Genomic DNA, 7,900 nt, shown 5'->3' with positions numbered 1-7,900 from the left:
AGGCAAGCAACTGGAGACAGGACACTTTGTCAGCTGCCAGATCTCCTGAAAAAATCCATGACACATCACCACCTGACACTGCTCACCGTAAAAAAAAAATTAGCACTTGAATATGTCTGTGAGCAAGTAATTATATATTTTCTTACATGAATAATATTAGCTCTTCTTAGAAAAATACCTATTCAGCTTTTTTTTATTTCTCAAAGATATTACATGATTTGACATTAGCTTTATTCTAATGGAAATTAATATAATGGAATGATTTTATAGTGAAGAATTCTAGAATATTTTTTTTCAGAAGAAAAGAGTGCTGCTCAGTGCCCTGTGTGAGAGAGTGTTGGACTAAGGACTTCAGTACAAATATTCTACGAAAAGTGTACAATGTTCTACAGCAAAACATTTTAATCTGCAAGGAGACGAAAGAAAGAAAAAACATTTTGAGTCCTCCAAAATGCAGCGGAAACATGATGGACCTTGTAAAGTGTATAAAATCAAGCTAGACTCTTTTGTCCTCGTCTTTTTAATAGTGTAAATGTAAATGTAAAAATGGATCTAGAAGAACTTTTCTGTCTCTCTGCCTGTACAGATTCTGTAGGTGGTTCCCATCTGTGTCTTAACTGAAAGTAAGTGCCACTCCTGGCTAATGCCATGGTGGTTAATATTACTGAATTAAAATGTTCTTGGTAGTTAATACTACTACTAAGAAACAGCTAACACAGGCACATCCAATCCACGGCCTGGTCCGGCTGGCAATGCGGCCGCCCCTGCCCGCACTGTACAGCAGCGGCTCTGCCCCGTGGTTGTGGGCTCAGCAGCAACCACACCATCAGTGTGCTATCAGAGCTGTGCTGGCCGAGAGCAGGGCACGGGGAGGGTAGTGCTGACTGAAGTGACGGCAAATAGTCGTGTGCATTTTGATACACTGGCTAAACACAGTGCTCTGAACAGCGAAGAATACGCAGCCGTGCTTTCTGTTTTGATAATGGAATTTGAGAATAAGTTTCAAGATTGCTGGAGAAAACATCAATTTATGCTTGTGATACCATTTTCAGTTGACATAAATACATTGCCTCCAAATTCTCAAATGGAATGCATAGAGTTGCAATCAGACATTCAACTCAAAAACCTGATTGTCTCACTTAACCAGACTTTCATAATCCCCCTCTTACCAGAGAGAAATATCCTTTGATTCAGAGTCACGTCTCATTCACATCATTAGTTTTTGGCAGTACATACATTTGTGAAAAACTGCTTACAAGCATGAAGCACAGGAAGAGTAAAACTTTATCAAAAATCTCTGATGAACCCCTTGAGACCTCACTAGGAACTGCAGCCACTGCTATCAAACCAGCTGATGGGTTAGTTTCACAAAAACAGGGTCAAATATCCCATTAGTCTTATGGTTTTGTTCCTCTCTCTTTTTTTAATGTTTTAAGAAAAATGATAAAAATTAAAATGCTTTGTTACTTACATATTAACAACATTGTATGTTTTATGAGGGCTGCTCCAAAAATAATGCCACTTATTTTATAATGTCGGCTCACAACGTCAGGTGGATGTTGGTGGTGTGGCAGCAGAAGTTGAACCTTCTCAGCAATGGTCCATTACATGTTGTTGCCGTGTGACAGATGGCAACAGAGGGGAACACTGACAAAATGGTGTCTGACATGGAAGTACTCATGAGGCAAAGATGTGTCGTTCAATTCCTCCATGCAAAAAAATGGCACCCACCACCATATATTGATGCTTGCTGAATGTTTATGGAGACCAAATACTGGATGTGAGCACAGTGAGGCAGTGGTGTTGTGTTTCAGCAGTGGCGACAGCGACAGTGGGTCACCTCTGCTGGTGCAGATTTTTATGATCATGGCATGCAGGCTGTTGTTCATTGCTGGTAAAAATGCATAGTAAATGGTGGTGACTGTGTTGGAAAAAAATAATGTTTTGTAGCTGAGAATTTGCTCTATCAAATAATGTTATTGTGCTCTTTGAATCAGTTGTAGTTTCCTTTGAAATAATTAGGAGGCATTACTTTCAGAGCAACTTATGCAGCCTAATACAGTTCCTCTTCATTCAATGCAGATCAGGCAAGCCAAAAGGTTGAACACCCATGAGCTAACAGACACATTCATAACCTGGTTTATCCTACAAGAAATTGCTTTTATGAGCTAACTGAACAATAGTTAAGATTGAAATTGGCATCCGTGCTTTCAGTTACATCTGCTGATTTGATCTGAAATGTTTCTTGTTTCATAGGGACAATATGAAAAATGGTAGTTTATTTCATTACAAGGTTTTTAAGATGTAATTTATCCTAGCAACCTTACCTTCAGAAAATCATCCACTTGTGCTTATGCCTATCATTTGGATGCTTGCAGGAGGAATCCTACTTTAGAATTACCTCAGCTCCAACACTGTGTTTCCTCTGGGGGGAAGGAGAAAGAACAGCGTGTATAAAAGATGAGAATGCCAAAGGGAAAAGCAGTAGTAGTACAGGGGCAGAAAAACAGAAGATCTGAGAGATACAAGAGAAAGTGAAGCAAAAACAAAAGAAAGTTGAAGAAAAAATAATCTTTCTAAGCAGAGACTCTTCTCAGACTTTCTAAAGGGATATGGTTCTAAAGAGAAGATGGAAAAGTAACAGGAAAACTGAAAAACAAATCATTTAAAGGGCAGGAAGAGTATCACAGTTTTTTTGGCTTAAAATCCTCATCATTCATTTAATGGGCAAGCTTGTGTCTCCTTACCATCACACTGGTATGAAATTACAAACATCAGCCTAAATTAATCTATTTCTTACCAATTGTTCCCATTTTATCCTGACGTTTTAAAATACATACAGATTGTGTCTTGATAGCCCCATCCATCCTAAGTAGTCTTTCTCTGCTCTGCACATCGGTGTAGGCTATTTATGTATTCCTGCGCACCAACATTTACTTCTGGTGAAAAAAAAAAAATAGAAGTTACCAATGTTGAGATATCAATTCTCAACTGCAAAGAAGAAAAAAACTGACAGTATTTCATTGGGGGAAAAAGAATACTGAAGGAAGACAAGGAATAGAACAAATTAAGGGAGAAAGCTGCTGGTTGGGGAAAAGGCAAAGTGTCCATATGTTCTAGGTACAGCGACACAGGTCTCCTAGGAGATGAGCCCAGATGCTGTGTAGAATGCAACTGTGACTTTGTCATTGAGGGAGGTGAGAATAAGAAAGAAAGAAGAGGAACAGAAAGATTCTTGGTATTAAATACCACATATATCTATTTGTCCTCGGCTGAGACAAGAGCAGAGCTAAGCATTATCCTAACTTCCGAGCTTGCTGTTGTTCAGTGAGTGTGGCTTTCTAAGCTTCATCATATTTCAAGACACCTGTTTTGCAGTACACCTCGATCTGCATAGGTGCCACTTTCCTACCTGCCCACTCCTTGATGATGTCTTTGCCATCCTTGGTATGCATCAACACTGAGCTGCTGCACTGCATTTTTGATTTCTTCCATCAGCTTTCATTTTGATTCAAATAGATCTGTAGCTACTGCCAGCAGTTCCATAAACCAGGTCTGGAATATTAACAAGGTCTTCTAATTCTGAAGAGGAGATAAGTAAGGTTTTCTTTATCACTTAGCACAGTGTTCTTGTGCTTTCAACATTAAGACTCCCTCCCAGTACAGATTCCATATTTCTAGGTAGATCTTCACAGGTAGAAATATGTACATATTATTTATTTCCCTCTGATTAAATTTAGTTCTTGAAAAAAGTGTTATAAGCATTACCACCCCCCCAGAAAAAAAAACCCTAACATTTGGCTATTTCCCCTCCCCAGTCAGGAGCTTATTAGAGGAAGTAACAGAGCAAAAGGCTGCATTTTGCTTTATATTAATTTGAAGTGTGCTCAAGTAATGGTGTGTTGGCCTGCAAAAATAAGTTCGTTACCTTCTCTTTTTAATCTGGAAGAGGAGTGAATACAGTATATTCATGCTATCAGATAAAAATTCCTACTGGAATGATGTTCCTGAAACCTTTAATCAGCCCCTGCAATGTTTAGAGTCAGAGCCAAGACTGTCCCAAAAGTTGTATATTCCACAACAGTTCTCTAAGAACCATAGATCTTTATGGTTCAAAATCCTAATTTAATAAAACTACTTTAAGAACTCAGTAGCCAGCGGTATTAATAGAACCTGTTTTCTTAAGTTGTCTGCAAAGAGAGTGATGGCCAGGGCATATCTGGAGTCTGTGTCCAGGTTTGGAGCCTGCAGTTTGAAGGAAATGTTCAGAAACTGGAGAGGGTCCTTCCAAGATGGGGGCATCGAGGAGGAGCCATCAGTGAGCAATGAGAAACGGTCAAGGGAGCTGAGTTCATTCAGCTGGGCGAGGAAGAGCTGAGCAGTAATCTATTAGCAGCCTATTGTACTTGAATGGGAACCACAAGGATGACAGACTTAAACTTTTCTCAGTAAGGACAGAAAATATAACGAGGGGCAATGGACACAAATTTTGGTTAGGGAGGTTTGGACTAGACCCGTGGAAATTCTCTTTCAGGGGAAAGACACTGCAACATGAGAGCAGGTTCATACTACTGTTTCCCCAGGGAGACAGCAAAATCTCCATCCTCCAGGGTTTTCATGTCTCACCCAGAAAAAGGCATGGCTGACCTGATCCAGCACCAGCAGTAGTTCCACTTCATGTGGGAAGTTAGACCAGATGATCTCCAAAGGTCCCTTTCCATGAACTGAAAGTGAAGCACAAAGTAAGAAATGCTTTGAGACTACTTCAGTAATGGCAGAGTAAATTAGAAGACATCATCAAATTATTTGTAAGCTGATGTTGCTGACACTTGAGGTGAGGTAACTATATCCAAACTGCATAATTCAGAATCTTCAGTGACAGTGTCATTAAGTCTTAGTGATGTAAGGCACATGGATTTTAAATTGCATTAGCCTTTCTACTATAGAGATGTAAATTGCTGCAGACTACTAGTGGATAACTTACATTATAGTTGTCCAGGCCAAGTTTCATTTATACATGAACAGTGCTACTTCTCATCTTTATCAAACTGGCATTTTTTTTCTTAAAGGTAAATTCAATTTTAAATAAAAGCACCAAAGAAACAAACAAACAAAAAAATATCTCCATATAAAAACAAAGCTTCCAAAAAAAAAATCTCCGTAAGTGAATGGAAAAGAAAAATCAGCCAAGGGTAAGAAAAGCAAAATACTGATTAATGAGATTTGTTTGTTCTGGGGTGTGATCAAACAGACCAGCACCACAGTCAATGATAAAAGGAGGCAAAGCACTGTGCAGACTGTTACATTCATCTGCTTAAAATTCGCATGGTCTGAGTGCTAGAATAATTTGCTCCACACCATCTGGCAGATATAAGAAAAATGAATATGTAGTGGAGGGAAAGTGTGAGGGAGTTTTCTGCATTTTTATAGCATGTAAAAATACTGGAGTTTGCAACTTAAATCGCACATTGCTGTTCAATATCTTAAATGCATAAGTAAGCTTTAAACAATCCAACAAATGCTGATTTTTAAAACATAGAGGAATAAACCTATAACGTGAGTATAATCCAACTCTTTGTGTTTGGAACTGGAATATAACAGCCACAAAATGCAACACTGAAAGTGAGTGCAAGTATTATTTGCTCGACAGTGTGATTTGTACATTGTCATCCATGCCCAGCACAGAGAGGATAACTGTCTTGTGGCTCTCAGCTAGACCTCTCAGCTCCACTTGTAAGTTCTGCTAGCAACTGTGAAAACCTCCAGTGTTCAAGAAGAGAGCTACCAGGAGAAGCACATACTCCCTGAAGATTAAAGCTGCTGAGGGATACAGATATGTAGACTGAACTTGTATGTCTCAAGGCAATATGAAAGCCAGTTTTCTAAGTGTGTTTCTGTATTCCCTCCACAGGAAATATAGCATTCTTACACCTTTCATTTTCATAGTTTGGTGTGAGCGTTATGCAGCTTTTTCCCAATTTTAAATCTTGTTTTTGGTCCCTGTTAGCCAAAATGAGGACTGATTGAGAAAAGTAATCATAAACTGACCTGGACGCAGTCAGGCACAAGATAGGTGATACAGAAGTTGTCAATCAGCCACAAAACTCAGGTAGACCTGAAGGAAAGAAAGTTGTCTCATTTTTTTTGCCATAATTTATCCCTTAGCTAATAATTGTAATTATTTTTACATTGGAGAAAATATATTATTTCTCTATTTTTCATTACAGTGATCACATGACTGCCTATATAAATTAGTTACCCTTTGAATAACATTGTCACTTCCCAAAGTTGTGTTTTACCTTTTGTCACCAAAGAGTACTTAAAGAGCATAGAAGATAATATTGCACATGGATAAGTACATGTTTCTCTCAGATGAACACCTGAGGACCTGTAGGTAACAAGACAGAGAGAAGAAGCTGAATAGCTGTTTCCTCTAAAATAAAATAGTTGTAGCAGAGAGACCTTGTCATGCTTTTTGATATGTTGGCTAAACACAGCCCTGTAAACAGGGAAAATGTGCAGCCACGCTTTCCATTTCCATAAAGGAATTTGACAATAGGTTTCAACATTGCTGGAGAAAACATCAGGTTTTTTTGCTTATTTCTGACTCCATTTTCAGTTGACAAATAAGTTACCTGAGAATTTTGGAATGGAATGCACAGAGTTGCAATCAGACACTCAACTCAAAAATCTGATTGGGTCTCTTTACCAGACATTTACAAGTCCACTCTTACCAGAGAGAAATATCCCTTCACAGTCATGCCTCATTCGCGTCACCACTTTTTGGCAGTAAGATGGCAAGTAGCAGTAGTAAAGCAAAAATATCACTCAGTATTGAGGGAGAGGTGACTTAAAGGGATTTAACATCTTGCAAGGTGCTAGCAGAAATGGGGGAGAAAACCTCTTGATCATCTTGTGAGAAGAACTGATAGTGAAAGGAGAAACAGAATGTAAGGAGGGGCAAGAAAGTTCTACGGGAAGAAAAGAGAAGTAGGACATGGAAAAACTCAGCATGTGTGTAAAATAATAGTAATGGGTGACTATCCCTGGCACTCGATGTTAGGAGATTGCAGCCTCACTGCACTGTGAAGCTTATTTTAAGCTCAGTCACTAGTGTTAGATAGATGCAGGTGTTTGTTAATTCTGAAGGTGCCAGTTGAGTTGGACTTCGAAACTGTAACACCTAAATGCCTAGGTTTTCAGAACATCTCTGAGATTGCTTTCTCCTGCGCCCCCAAAAAAGTCATTTCCTACTTGTTTGGGATTTAATTTTCTTTTTCTGTTGCCTCTATTTCTATTACTGGTTGTTACAGAATACGTTCCTGTCTTAATGACAATTTTCTGGTGATAGTGTTTATGCTTTTCAATGAGGGGTTTTTCACAATAATTGCCTGACTTATGTTGTGATCTCATTCTGAACTTATTTTGAAGATGTCAGGTGGCAGAACTACCTGTACAAAATCTTCTCAGGACTGCATATGCGGTTTGTACTCCTGTGTTCCAGGAGCATTTGCTAGTAGTGAGCCCCTTCATCCTGTTGGAGAAGTGCCAAAGTACATTGGGAAGGAGGGGGATATCTTCTTGAAACTAGAAGAAGTTGTTTCTTTCTCTAATCAGTTTGTGGAATTCTTGCTCATGCATATAATGCTATTTACGTGAAGACCTGTTCCAAGTTTCATCAGTCATTTTTTCCCTTCAAGTCACTTCCCTGCTTCAGTTTTGTTCTTTGGAGGCTTTTGGCTTGTATGCTTACATATGCATATTGAAACTGAATACAATTTTTAAAGACATTCTGAAGAAGTAAGGACCATGTCTCTGCTCATGCAGAATAGGAAAAAAAAAATCCAACTGCTGGTTTAACTCAGTACTACTTGAAAAAAAAAAAAATGCATGACTTGTT

At 38.7% G+C, this 7,900-nt stretch overlaps 1 long non-coding RNA gene across 1 annotated transcript; it reads right to left on the bottom strand.

The window, feature by feature from the left end:
- On the bottom strand, nucleotides 2,025-6,461 carry LOC110398842. Its single transcript, XR_002438666.1, has 5 exons — nucleotides 6,049-6,461; nucleotides 4,648-4,724; nucleotides 3,413-3,582; nucleotides 2,841-2,939; nucleotides 2,025-2,425 (listed from the first exon to the last, which is right to left on the bottom strand). It is a non-coding gene; the product is annotated as an uncharacterized LOC110398842 (long non-coding RNA).

This window comes from Numida meleagris, chromosome 4 (assembly GCF_002078875.1).
Source record: "Numida meleagris isolate 19003 breed g44 Domestic line chromosome 4, NumMel1.0, whole genome shotgun sequence".
Taxonomy (NCBI): Eukaryota; Metazoa; Chordata; class Aves; order Galliformes; family Numididae; genus Numida; species Numida meleagris.
Note: the sequence above shows the minus strand (reverse complement) of the source record. Positions and strands in the feature narration are given on the sequence as shown.